Here is a 13,460-nt window from a genome sequence, read left to right on the forward strand (position 1 = left end):
CCATTTTTGAGTTCCTTCCTGGTTACCTTGTAACCCTCTAGAGCCTTGCTTCCTCAACTTTACGTCGGCTTCCTTCATCCTCTTGACTAGGACCTCCACTTCTCTTGTCATCCAAGGCTCCTTCACCGTACCTTTCCTTCCTCGTCTCAGTGGGACAAAACAGTTCAGCACTCGCAACAAGTGCTCCTTAAATAATCTCCTCTTTACTGTTGTGCATTTCCCAAGAACAATTGTTCCCACTTTATACTCCTCAGCTCCTGTCTAATAGCAGTATAATTTCCCCTCCCCCAATTAAATACCTTCCCATTCTGTGTTCTATCCCTCGCCATGACTATGGTAAAGTCAAGGACTTGTGGTCACTGTCGCCGAAATACTCTCCCACCGAGACATCTGACACCTGGCCTGGTTCGTTGCTGAGCACCAATACCAATATGGCCTCCCCCCTAGTTGGCCTATCTCCATATTGAATCCTTCCTGTATACACCTGACAAAGTCTGTTCCATCCAAACCATTTGCACTAAGGAGGTTCCAATCAATATTACGGAAGTTGAAGTCACCCATGACAACAACTCTGTTCCTTCTGCACTTTTCCAAGATCTGCCGCCCAATCTGTTCCTCTATCTCTCTGCTGCTATTGGGGGGTCGACAGAAAACTCCCAATAAAGTGACTGCTCCTTTTCTTGTTTCTGACTTCCACCCATACTGACTCAGTAGACAAACCCTCCTCAACTACTTCCTTTTCGGCAGCTGTGGTGCACTCCCTAATTAACAGTGTCATTCCCCCTCCTCTTTTCCCTCCCTCTCCATTCTTCTGAAAACATTTAAACTCCGGAACATCTAACAACCATTCCTGCCCCTGTGAAATCCATGTCTCCATAATGGCCAGAACATTGTAGTTGCAAGTACTGATCCATGCTCGAAGTTCATCTCCCTTATTCCTGACACTCCTTGCATTGAAACATACACACTTTAACCCATTCCATGAAGTGCAACTTTGCCCCATCAACTGTCTATCCTTCCTTACAGACTTGCTGCATACTATTTCTGCCTGTTCAACAGCTGCCCGATCCTCTGACCCATAGCTCTGGTTCCCATCCCCATGCCAAACTAGTTTAAACCCTCCCGAAAGCTCTAACAAACCTCCCACCCAGGATATTGGTGCCCCTCCAGTTTAGGTGCAATCCACCTTCCCCAGAAGATATCCCAATGATCCACATATCTGATGCCTTCCCTCCTGCACCAGCCCTGTAGCTAGGTGTTCAGCTGCACTCGCTCTCTGTTCCTTGCCTCACTTGCACGTGGCACCGGTAGCAATCCTGAGATCATTACTCTGCTTGTCCTGCTCGATAGCTTCCAACCTAACTCCCTAAAATCACTTTTTAGATCCTCATCCCTTTTCTTAGCAATGTCGTTGGTGCCAATGTGCACCACGACTTCTGGTTGCTCACCCTCCCCCTTAAGAATCCTGTAGACTCAATCTGAGACATCCCTGGCACCCGGGAGGCAACATACCTTCCGGGAGTCTCGCTCGCGACCACAGAATCTCTTGTCTATTCCCCTAACCATTGAGTCTCCTATCTCTATTGCTTTTCTATTCTCCCCCCTTCCCTTCTGAGCCACAGAGCTAGACTTAGTGCCAGAGACCTGGCCGCAAGCGCTTCCCCCGGTAGGTAACCCCCCTCCTCCTCAACCCCCCCCCCCCCCCCCCCCCCCAACAGCATCCAAAACGGTATACTTGTTTTGAAGGGGAACGGCCACGAGGGATCCCTGCACTGTCTGCCTGTTTGTTTTCTTTCCCCTGACTGTAACCCAGCTACTCTAGTCCTGTACCTTGGGTGTGACTACCTCCCTGTAACTCTTCTCTATCATCCCCCTCTGCCTACCGGATGATCCAAAGTTGCTCCAGTTCTAGTTCCCTAACACAGTCTCTGAGGAGCTGGAGTTGGGTGCACTTCCCGCAGGTGTAGTCAGCGGGGACACCGGTGGTATCCCTCACCACCCACATCCTACAGGAGGAGCATGCAACTGCCCTCGCCTCCATCCCCTCTTACAGAATATAGCTGCCCTGTGGACCAACTGGAACTCCGCCCTCCGACTGCTCTTAGTCAGCTGCACTCTGTAAACTCCCGGTTCCCTTCTCGCTCTTTGAGGAAATGAAATGAAAGGAGGACCTTGCTCCCTCCTCACCTAACTCCCTCAGTCACCAAACTCTCACAATAGCACAAAAATGCACCCAAATTCAGCACTCAGTGCAAAAAAACAAATTTTGGTTTACTTGTGACAATAAAGATTATTATTATTATGTGCCAGCACACCCATTTCGCTCTGTATCACATAGTTCTGTAATCTCTCTCCTATTCTTTTCTATTCTTCCTGCCAAAGTGGGCAAGTTCACATTTTCCCACATTATACTTCATCTGCCAATTTTTTCCCATTCACTTATTTTCCTACCTAGCTTTGTGCCATAAGCAAATTTAGCAACTGTATTGTTGATCCCTTCATCCAAGTCATTAATATGAATTGCAAATAGTTAAGGCGCCAGTGGCATTCCACTCGTGACATTGCCAACCTAGAGATGACTCATTTACGCCTACTTTCTGTTTCCTGTTAGCTAGCTAACCTTCTGTCCATGCTGACATGTTACCCCCTACTCCTTGAGCTCTTATTTTGCATAGTAACCTTTTACGTAACACATTGTCAATTGCCTCTTATAAATCTAAGTACAGCACATCCACAGGATCCTCTTTTATCCACATTGCATGTTACTTCCTCAAAGAACTCTAATAAATTAGTTAAACATGATATCCCTTTTGACTCTGCCTACTTGAATTGAGATTTTCTAAGTGCCGTGTCCAACTTACTTAATAATAGATTGTGGGCAGCACGGTGGCGCAGTGGTTAGCACTGCTGTCTCACGGCGCCCAGGTGCCAGGTTCGAATCCCGGCCCTGGGTCACTGACCGTGTGGAGTTTGCACATTCTCCCCGTGTCTGCGTGGGTTTCACCACCACAACCCAAAAGATGTGCAGGATAGGTGGATTGGCCACGTTATATTGCCCCTTAATTGGGGAAAAAAATAATTGGGTACTCTAAATTTATTTATTTTTTAACTCATGCCAACCTATGCCCCAACCCACTACCATTACAAACTCCATGCCACCAGGAAGGACAGGCCTCGGGAGTCTATGCGGAGATAAAATAAGATTGAAGGTGCAGGCATCACAACATTTTTTTTAAAACACTCTCGTTGACAAAAGCCCATTCAATACATTTAAATATCTTCACGTGCTTAATCCCTGAAAAGACAAATATTTTTCTCAAGTCATCCCGGAACAAGTCTGGTGATCCTTTATTGCACTCTCCCTATGGCAATAATATCCTTTTTGGGAAAAGGGCACCAAAATAATTGAAGCAAGTCCTCATTACTGTAGTCAAATCCTCTTGTGATAAAATATAACATTCCATTAGCCTTCCTAATAGCTTGCTGCCCTTGCATGCTAGCCTTCAGTGACTTATGGACAAGGACACTCATGTCCCTTTGTACATCAAATTTTCTCATGTAGTTACCGTTTAAGAAATACTCTACATCTGTTCCTTCTACCAAAATGGATTACCTCACATTTTTCCACATTATAGAACATAGAACATAGAACATAGAACAGTACAGCACAGAACAGGCCCTTCGGCCCTCAATGTTGTGCCAAGCCATGATCACCCTACTCAAACCCACGTATCCACCCTATACCCGTAACCCAACAACCCCCCCTTAACCTTACTTTTATTAGGACACTACGGGCAATTTAGCATGGCCAATCCACCTAACCCACACATCTTTGGACTGTGGGAGGAAACCGGAGCACCCGGAGGAAACCCACGCACACAGGGGGAGGACGTGCAGACTCCACACAGACAGTGACCCAGCCAGGAATCGAACCTGGGACCCTGGAGCTGTGAAGCATTTATGCTAACCACCATGCTACCCTGCTGCCCCTTCATAGAACATAGAACATTACAGCGCAGTACGGGCCCTTCGGCCCTCGATGTTGCGCCGACCTGTGAAACCATCTGAAGCCTATCTGACCTACACTATTCCATTTTCATCCATATGTCTATCCAGTGACCACTTAAAGTTGGCGAGTCTACTACTGTTGCAGGCAGGGCATTCCACACCCCTACTCCTCTCTGAGTAAAGAAACTGCCTCTGACATCTGTCCTATATCTATCACCCCTCAATTTAAAGCTATGTCCCCTCGTGTTGGTCATCACCATCCGAGGAAAGAGACTCTCACTGTCCACCCTATCTAACCCTCTGACTATCTTATATGTCTCTATTAAGTCACCTCTCAGCCTTCTCCTCTCTAACGAAAACAACCTCAAGTCCCTGAGCCTTTCCTGGTAAGACCTTCCCTCCATACCAGGCAACATCCTAGTAACATCTACCATGTTCGTGCCCACTCAAGAGGCTGAATTTTCCCATATTTTTTCAGTGTCACTCCCAGTGAGAAAACTGGAGACAAAAACGTACCTCATATATTCAGCCTCTTGAACAATTTGTTTCCCCACATGATTGCATGTGACGGCCTGTCTCTGATTTGCTAGCCCTGGGAAAACTTAATCCCTGTAATCAGTGGGGGTCCCTTTTAAACTCCTACCCAGCACTCAGGGGTTTAACTATTAGACAGGCTTCCCGCTTACTGGCGGGCACCTCACAGCTGAAGATCCATGCAGGTGGAGGAGGGAATATCCCAGGGATGCTGGAGCCCAGCAGTCTGCTGAGCCCTAGGCCTATGTTATGCCCCTGGTTTTGATCATCCCAGAGCTGCTGGAGCTGCAACGCAGAGTCACTAGCATCAGGAAGGGATGACAGCATCCCTCCTCAGACTGCAAGGTCGACTAGAGGAGTCCCATCGCTTTCTGTCTGAGGAGATGGTGCCAGCATTCCTCTGCAACGAGGCTGTTATGTATCAGACCACCATTGGCTGGTGTAATGTCACGTGTTGTGCAATGACATCATCAGGCACTTTATGGTCCTTTGTTAAGTACACCATCGTACCCTGTTTGAGCAACATCTTGTAAATAAACCCCTTGCACTATGTTATACGAATTTGACCTGTGCCACATCTGATTCTTTCTCTTTGCGGCAACAACAAAGAATATAATACAGGCCAACACTGTGAGGGTGGCATCCGTAGTGGAGATCTTAGTGCAGGACATGCACTCCATTGTGGGTGATGCCTGCTCCATAGTTGAGCTCATGACCTCCATGGCCGAGGGCATGAAGCAATGGTGCAGGACTTCAACTGCATTGTGCAGGCATGAGTGGGAATCTGCAAGTGTCAGCGCCAGAGGACGGCAGGAGTTCTGGAACTCACTCCAGCTGCCACTCTACCTTATGGATCACTGCATGGGTTCCCCGGCACCTGAAGGAAAGAGCATAATAGGAATGCAGCCCGTGGCCTTCCGCGTGGGTTTCCTCCGGGTACTCCGGTTTCCTCCCACAGTCCAAAGACGTGCAAGTTAGGTGGATTGGCCATGCTAAACTGCCCTTACTGTCCAAAAACGTTAGGAGGGGTTATTGGGTTACGGGGATAGGGTGGAAGTGAAGGCTTAAGTGGGTCTGTGCAGACTTGATGGGCCAAATGGCCTCCTGCACTGTATGTTCTATGTAAGATGATAACACATTCCCAGACTTATCCTCTGTTGAGGAACTGCAAGTGGTGTATTTGTTTTTTTTGTGAAAATGAGCTGATTTAGCTTTGTATTGGTACCAATATGGAACAGTGGCTGTTCCTTATTGACCAATGGTTAGTGTGATAAGTGAAATGTTCCATAGTTGATTTCAATCTTTGTTAATGTTGACTTATTATTATACTACTCAAGTGGCTTCTCGTTGATACACGTGCTGTGTATCAGATGATGATTATTGCATCGCATTTCCATCAAATCTTGAAGCCTGAACACTTTGCCTGAACTCTAGAAGCGTCAGCACCATAGAGGCAGCAGCTAACAATCAAACACTTGAGCTGGGCTTCAGCAGTGGGGTTATCCTCACTACCAAAGGCTGAGTGTGTGGATCAGGGGAGGACATCTGAGCCCAGTCTCCCTAATGCTCCCGGCAGGGACCTGGGGGCCAGGGGCTCCTGATGAGGCCAGGGGTGAGTGCGCAGAGCGAGGTTTGCCAGCACAACTGGCTTGGTGAATGGTACTCTGAAAGAAGGCAGGTTATATAAGTGTAGGAGAGGCTTGGTAGATTTGAGGGTGGAAACCCTAAATGATTGTAGTCTCTCCCTCTCCAGTTACTTAGGGATAACAAAATAAATGGTGGAGTTGGTCCTGCAGAGGATGCCCTCGTGGTGCTGGTGGCAGCCCAGGTGGTCAGACCTGATGGAGGCTGGTGGTAGCAGCCCATGTGCAGGGAGCTTCCGCACACTTATCAGGCTGGGGAGGAAGATCGAGGTGATGATGGACAGCATGTGCCACAGGAGTGCATTTCAGTGCGACACCTGTGCTATGTCCGTGTGGATTTGGCACCCTATGGAAGAGGAGGACACGTGCTCCAGGTGGCTGTGACGGTCACCACAGCCCTGAACTTATATGCAACCAGTTCATTCCAGGACTCGAGCGGGGACTTGAGGTCACGGATGCCCTGTATGTCTGGGCAGCAGACAAAATCAACTTTCAGCTGCACCAAGCCCACAATGATGCCCTGGCTGCTGGGTTCTCTGCCATCGTCGGGATGTCCCAGGCCCATGGGGAAATTGATGGCGTGCACCGGGGCATCAGGAAGTCTCCTTCAGTAACAGGAAGGGGTAGCACCACCTGAATGTTCAACTCGTGTGCGAGCACCACCTCCAGATCATGCACGTGTGTGCATGCTTCCCAGGGAGCATGCATTGCAGCATATCCTGGGACACCCGGAAATCCTTGGCATCTTTGAGAACCATCCCAGGTTGAAGGGTTGCGCATGGGGGATAGCGCTTGGTTGCGCTGAGGTCCTGGCTGATGTTGCCAGTGTGGAGACTGGAACTCGAAGTGGAGACCTGACGTAACAAGGCTGATGTTCCATCCGTGCTGCCATTGAACGGTGCATCAGACGGCTAAAAATGCGGTTATCATGCCTGGATAAATCTGTTGGTCCATTGCAGTGCACTCCCCAGAGGATCTTGTGCTTTTTGTTGGTCTCCGGAGCGTTGGCGGGGGTGTTTCTGCTGGGCGCAGAAGTAACATCGGGGACCAAGTCGGGGGTGACACCCCGGATGTGGACTTCCTGGGGAAGGCTAAAAGACGTTCATGGGGGGTGTTGTTAGTAGCGGTGCACAGCAGTGACCGAATGGAGTGGAGTGCATCAGGGAGTATTTCCTGCCAGCGAGAGGCTGGGAGGTTCCTGGACCGTAGGGCTAGTTGGACGGCCCTCCAACTGTCCCGTTCTCCCTCTCTTCCTGCCCGTTTTCCCAGGGGTTATAGCTGGTTGTCCTGTTGGAGGCGATACCCCTGCTGAGCAGGAACTGACGCAGCTCATCGCTCATGAATGAGCATCCCCTGTCACTGTGGATATAGGCGGGGAAACCGAACAGAGCGAAGATAGTGTTTAGGGCTTTGATGACGGTGGCAGACGTCATATCGGGGCATGGGATGGCGAAGGGGAACCTGGAATACTCATCGACCACACTGAGAATATACGTGTTTCGGTCAGTGGAGGGGAGGTCCCTTTGAAATCCACGCTGAGGCGTTCAAAGGGGCGGGAGGCCTTCACCAGGCGCGCACTATCCGGACGGTAGGAGTGCGGCTTGCACTCCACACAGACCTGGCAGTCCCTGATGATTGTCCGTACTACCTCGACGGAGTAGGGCAGATTTCGTGCCTTAATGAAGTGGTACAACCGTGTGACTCCCGGGTGACAAAGGATGTCGTGCAGGACCCAGAGTCGGTCTACTTGTGCGCTGGCACATGTACCTTGGAATAGGGCGTCTGGGGGCTCGTTGAGTTTGCCGGGGCGATACAAAATCTCGTAATTATAGGTGGAGAGCTCGATCCTCCACCGCAAGATTTCATCGTTTTTGATCTTGCCCTGCTGTGTGTTATTGAACACTAAGGCTACCGACCGTTGGTCATTGAAGAGAGTGAATCTTCTGCCGGCCAGGTAATGCCTGCAATGCCGCACATCTTCAACGATAGCTTGGGCCTCTTTTCCGACGGATGATGCCGAATTTCTGAGGCATGAAGGGTGCGGGAAAAGAATGCCACGGGTCTGCCTGCCTGATTGAGGGTGGCGGCTAGGGCGAAGTCCGATGTGTCGCTCTCTACTTGAAAGGGCAGTGTCTCGTCTACTGCGTGCATCCCGGCCTTGACTATATCGGCTCTGATACGGGCGAAGGCCTGTTGTGCCTCGGCCGTCAGGGGAAAGTGGGTGGACTGAATGAGTGGGCGGGCCTTGTCCGCATAGTTTGGGACCCATTGGGTGTAGTACGAGAAGAACAACAGGCAGAGTTTGAGGGCCTTGGGGCAGTGAGGGAGGGGAAGCTCCATGAGGGGGCGCATGCGGTTGGGATCGGGCCCCAGAACTCCGTTCTGGACCACATAGCCGAGTATGGCTAAGCGGGTCGTGTTAAACATGCACTTCTCCTTGTTGTAGGTGAGGTTGAGGAGAGCGGCGGTGCGGAGAAATATGGCGAGGTTAGCATCGTGGTCCTGCTGGTCATGGCCGCAGATGGTGACGTTGTCTAGGTACGGGAAGGTGGCCTGCAAACCGTACTGGTTGACCATTCGGTCCATGTCCCTTTGGAAGACCAAGACCTTGTTAGTGAAGCCAAAGGGAACCCTGTGGAAGTGATAGAGACGACCGTCCGCCTCGAAAGCGGTGTATGGACGGTCCGATTTACGAATGGGGAGCCGGTGGTAGGCGGATTTGAGGTCTACTGTTGAGAAGACCCGGTACTGTGCAATCTGATTGACCATATCAGATATACGTGGGAGGAGGTACGCGTCGAGCTGCGTGTACTGATTGATGGTCTGGCTGTAGTCCACGACCATTCTGTGTTTCTCCCCAGTTTTACCGACTACCAGTTGGGCTCTCCAGGGGCTGCTTCTGGCCTCGAGGATGCTCTCCCGAAGCAGCTGCTGGACCTCAGACCTGATGAAGGTCCTGTCCTGGGCGCTGTACTGTCTGCTCCTGGTGGCGATGGGTTTGCAATCCGGGGTTAGACTGGCGAAGAGGGAAAGCGGATCGACCTTTGAGGGGTGGTAGGGGCCCGCCGAATTTGAGGGTTAGGTTCTGGAGATTGCACTGGAAGTCCAGACCTAGGATCAGGGCAGCACAGAGGTTAGGGAGGATGTGGAGGCGGAAGCTGCTGAAGTCTACGCCCTGGACCGTGAGTGTGACCGTAGAGTACCCCTGGATCGCGATGGAATGGGATCCGGAGGCCAGGGAAATTCTTTGATTGGCGGGGTGTACTGCGAGGGACCAGCGCTTTACCGTATCCGGGTGGATGAAGCTTTCGGTGCTCCCGGAGTCCAGCAAGCAGGAGGTCACGTGGCCGTTGATTTTCACACTGGGCGATGCGGTGGCCAGGTTGTGCGGACGAGACTGGTCGATCATTACTGAGGCAAGTCTAGGTCGGTCGTCGCTGACGTCGGATGATGGGGACCCAGGTCCTGGAATGCTGCTGGTGTCCATGTCCCGTGGGGGAGACAAGATAGCGGCGTCTGAAGATCCTGCGGGGGACAAATTGGCGGTGCCCATGGGCCGTAAGTTGCGGGGGTTGGACAAGATGGCGGCGCCCATGGGCCGCATGTGGACTGGGGGGGGGGGGGAAGAGAAGATGGCGGCGCCCACTGGCCGTGCGTGGTCCGGGGAGGTGAAGATGGTGGCGCCCACTGGCCGTGTGTGGTCCGGGGAGATGCAGGTGGCGGCACCCATTGTGTGTAGACTAGAGGGGTGGGGGCGATAGCGGCAACTGCGCGGGCCTGGCCAACCGCGGCGCAGTGTCCCTTTTTGCCGCAAGCCTTGCAAAGGGCATCGCCGTCTGGGCAGTTTTGGCAAGGGTGCTTCTGCTGGCCACAGAAGTACCATCGGGGACCCCCGGGATGCGCGGGTTGGCATGTGGCCCAGGCGTACTGGCTGGGTAAGGCCCCCGCTGGGGCGGGCTTCTGTGGGGTCCACTAGGGGTAGGAGGGGTGGGCCGCGCAGCTGGCGGGGTAGGCCTCAATATTAAATGAGGCAACCGTCATGGAGAGTGCTAGGTTCTTTGTCTCAGCTAGGTCAAGCGTGGCCCCTTCTAACAGTCTCTGGCATATGAGGTCTGGCCCAATCCCCGTTACGAACGCATCGCGCATAAGAAGGTTGGAATGTTCGGTGGCCGTAACGGCCTGACAGTCACAGTCCCGGATGAGTGGGATTAGGGCCCGCCAGAAGTCTTCTATGAACTCACCAGGGAGCTGAGAGCGAGTGGCGAGTACGTGCCTGGCGAAGAGCATGTTGGTTTTCTGTGCGTAGTTTTCTTTGAGGAGTGCCATGGCGTCGGCGTAATTCGGGGTGTCCTGGATCAGCGGAAATACGTTGGAGCTCATCCTTGAGTACAGGATCTGTATCTTCTGAGTCTCCGTCGGAGGGGTGGTCGCTGAGTTGATGTAGGCCTCGAAGCAAGCTAGACAGTGATTGAAGTCCTTTTTGGCGTTGCTTGATTGCGGATCCAGCTGCAGGCGATGTGGTTTGATTCGGAGGTCCATCTTTTAGAAAATCTTATAGCAATAAATTGAGGCACGATCAATTGGAGAAAGACGATAGTTGAATCCAACTGAGGCTTTATTGCTATAAGATGTGTGGCCCCTCACAGCAGCTGGTGAAATGGCTGCTAGCTGTAGGACAAGCATATTTATACAGCAGGCAGAGACTACCGGCCAACCTGTAATACAGGTCTTACCGTACATCACCTAATACAGGTGCAACAGTGGTTTACCGCTCATACTTGCCCCCCCCCCACCGTCGCTCCTCCTGGGCCAGCCTCCAGCCCACGTCCCACACTTCTCTAGGCCCACCATCATCGATCCCCCTCTCATTACCTTTTAGAAGCCCCTCCCCTGTCAGCAGTATGTCTCCACCCCCCCCTCCCCCAAACAACAACCCCTACTCCCATCCCCCCACTAACCTTCTGCTCATCCCCAACTGCGCTTCTGTGAACTAGCCCACCCAGGTAGCCTGACAGCCTCCTGCCCGTGGCGCCTAGCATTCTACCCCCCCCACACTGATTCATCTCCCACCCCCCCCTCTCTCTCTCTCTCTCTCTCTCCCCGCCCCCCCCCCACCCCCCCTCCTCCCCCGCTCAACCATCCTGCCAGTGCAAACAAAAACAACCCCTCCCCAAAAAACTGCTACGAGCAGGAGCCACCAAATGTGTGAAAACTCACACCATGGCCGCCACTGGAAGTCCCGAGCATTTGGAAATTTGAGGGGTGGCGTGCGGAACTGCTGCTCTGAGTGAGGTGGTAAATTATGCTTGCAGATCGGTGGAGGTCATTGGTCATCTTCCGACATTGGACGCTGGTCCTCCTGGTCTTACTCTCTGCACTGACGGCTACTCTCACTGGCTTCCATGCAGTATTTTGACCCCGCATTTGGCCTCTGACCCCTTCAGGGAATCAGGATGTCCAATCTCGCAACCACAGCATCGAGAAGCCTGGCCAGGTTAGCATCCCAAAAGCAAGGAACAAGTCTGTGCACTGCCAGGCTTGTGTGTTGACGGGGTTGGTGAGGGAGCATTTAAAAGAAGCTCCCCGTTGTTAGTGCCGAGCGGCTGAGTCCAGCAAATCAGACAGCGAGACAGCCAGTAATGGCATTTCTAGCAATAAATGGCGTTAAATATGGATCATGATCTCGCCAACACGTCTATCGATAAACACCCTGCAAATTGCGCCCAAAATCACCGTAGAGGCTTTTTTTAGTTAAATCACGCCCAACATCCACCATTCCTTCCCTGTTCCTGTGTCAAGTTTCCGGAACTCCGTTCCCAAAAGCACTGTGGGGATACATACACCAGCAGTTCAAGAAAATATCTTGAGAGAAATTTGGAATGGGTAACAACTGCTAGTGACATGAATTAATAAAAAATACATTTTTAACTGGTAGATATAAGTTTTGTGAATTTCTTGGTATCTGGTTTTAATTGGCAACACAATTTGAGAAGGTGAAAATCTCTGCTTTTTGAGGGCTCTAATGAATTTGGAATCTGTTCTTCACATTTTTAGCGGATGCTGATCCACAACATAAAATAGATCGCAATAGGTGATTTTAGTACAAAAGAATTCTTACAAAAGAATGGCTGTTGTGCAAAATTTGAAAAAAATCAAATAGGTAGAGTAGCAGTCGTCACTTAAAGCACTTTTGTCACTCTACCAGGAAGCACGCTACTCCTTACCTGACTGATCCTGAATGTCTTAAATTGCTTCTTTCCACAATTTCCATTGAATCATAGAAGGGTTACATGTAATAATAATCTTTATTGTCACAAGTAGGCTTATATTAAAACTGCAATGAAGTTATTGTGAAAAGCCCCTAGTCGCCACATTCCGGCATCTGTTTGGATACACAGGAAGAATTCAGAATATCCAATTCACCTAATAAGCACGTTTTCCGGGACCAATAGGAGGAAACCGGAACACCCAGAGGAAACCTACGCAGACATGGGGAGAATGTGCAGACTCCGCACAGACAGTGACCCAAGCCGGGAATCGAACCTGGGACTCTGGAGCTGTGAAGCAACTGTGCTAACCATGTTCTACCGTGCTACCGTTTGGCCCATCTTGCCCATGCCAGCCCGAGGACACCCAGCTGCCCTTTCTAATCCCACCTTCCTGAATCCAGCCCATAGCCCTGTAGCTTAGAGCACTTAAGGTGCAGATCCAGGTACCTTTTTAAGAGTTTTGGGTCTCTCCTCCACCACCAACTTGGGCCGTGAATTCCAGGCTCCCGTTACCCTCTGTGTAAAAACGTTCTTACTCGTGTCCCCTCTACGCCTTCTGCCACTTATCTTGAGTCTGTGTCCCCTGGTTCTAGAATTCTCCACCAAGGGAAACAATTTCATCCTGTCCACTCTATCTCTTCCCCTCATAATTTTGTCTACCTCAATTAAGTCACCCCTCAGGTTTTTTTGCTCCAAGGCAAATAACCCCAACCTATCCGATCTCTTCTCATAGCTGCACTTTTCTAGCCATGGCAACATTCCTGTAAACCTCTGATGTGCTCTCTCCAGAGCGATAACATCCCCACTGTAATGTGGCAACCAGAACTGCACACAATGCTCCAGTTGTGGCCTCACTAGTGTTTTATATGTGTATTTATATGATGTCACTGGTTTCTCTCAGCCTGAATGTTTACCAAAAACCTTACTAGTTCTCAGATCACATCTAATATTTTGTAGATTACATTTGTTGTATTTGCATAGTGCTGTAGTAAACTGTGTCAAAAGT

At 50.7% G+C, this 13,460-nt stretch overlaps 1 protein-coding gene across 2 annotated transcripts in view; it reads left to right on the top strand.

Moving 5' to 3' along the window:
• The window catches only part of LOC119966017 (progressive ankylosis protein homolog B-like), a 250,863-nt gene that overhangs the window by 76,957 nt on the left and 160,446 nt on the right, over positions 1–13,460 (top strand). The gene's annotated exons all lie outside the window — the stretch shown is intronic.

The sequence above is a fragment of the Scyliorhinus canicula genome, chromosome 5 (genome assembly GCF_902713615.1).
Source record: "Scyliorhinus canicula chromosome 5, sScyCan1.1, whole genome shotgun sequence".
NCBI classification, from domain to species: domain Eukaryota; kingdom Metazoa; phylum Chordata; class Chondrichthyes; order Carcharhiniformes; family Scyliorhinidae; genus Scyliorhinus; species Scyliorhinus canicula.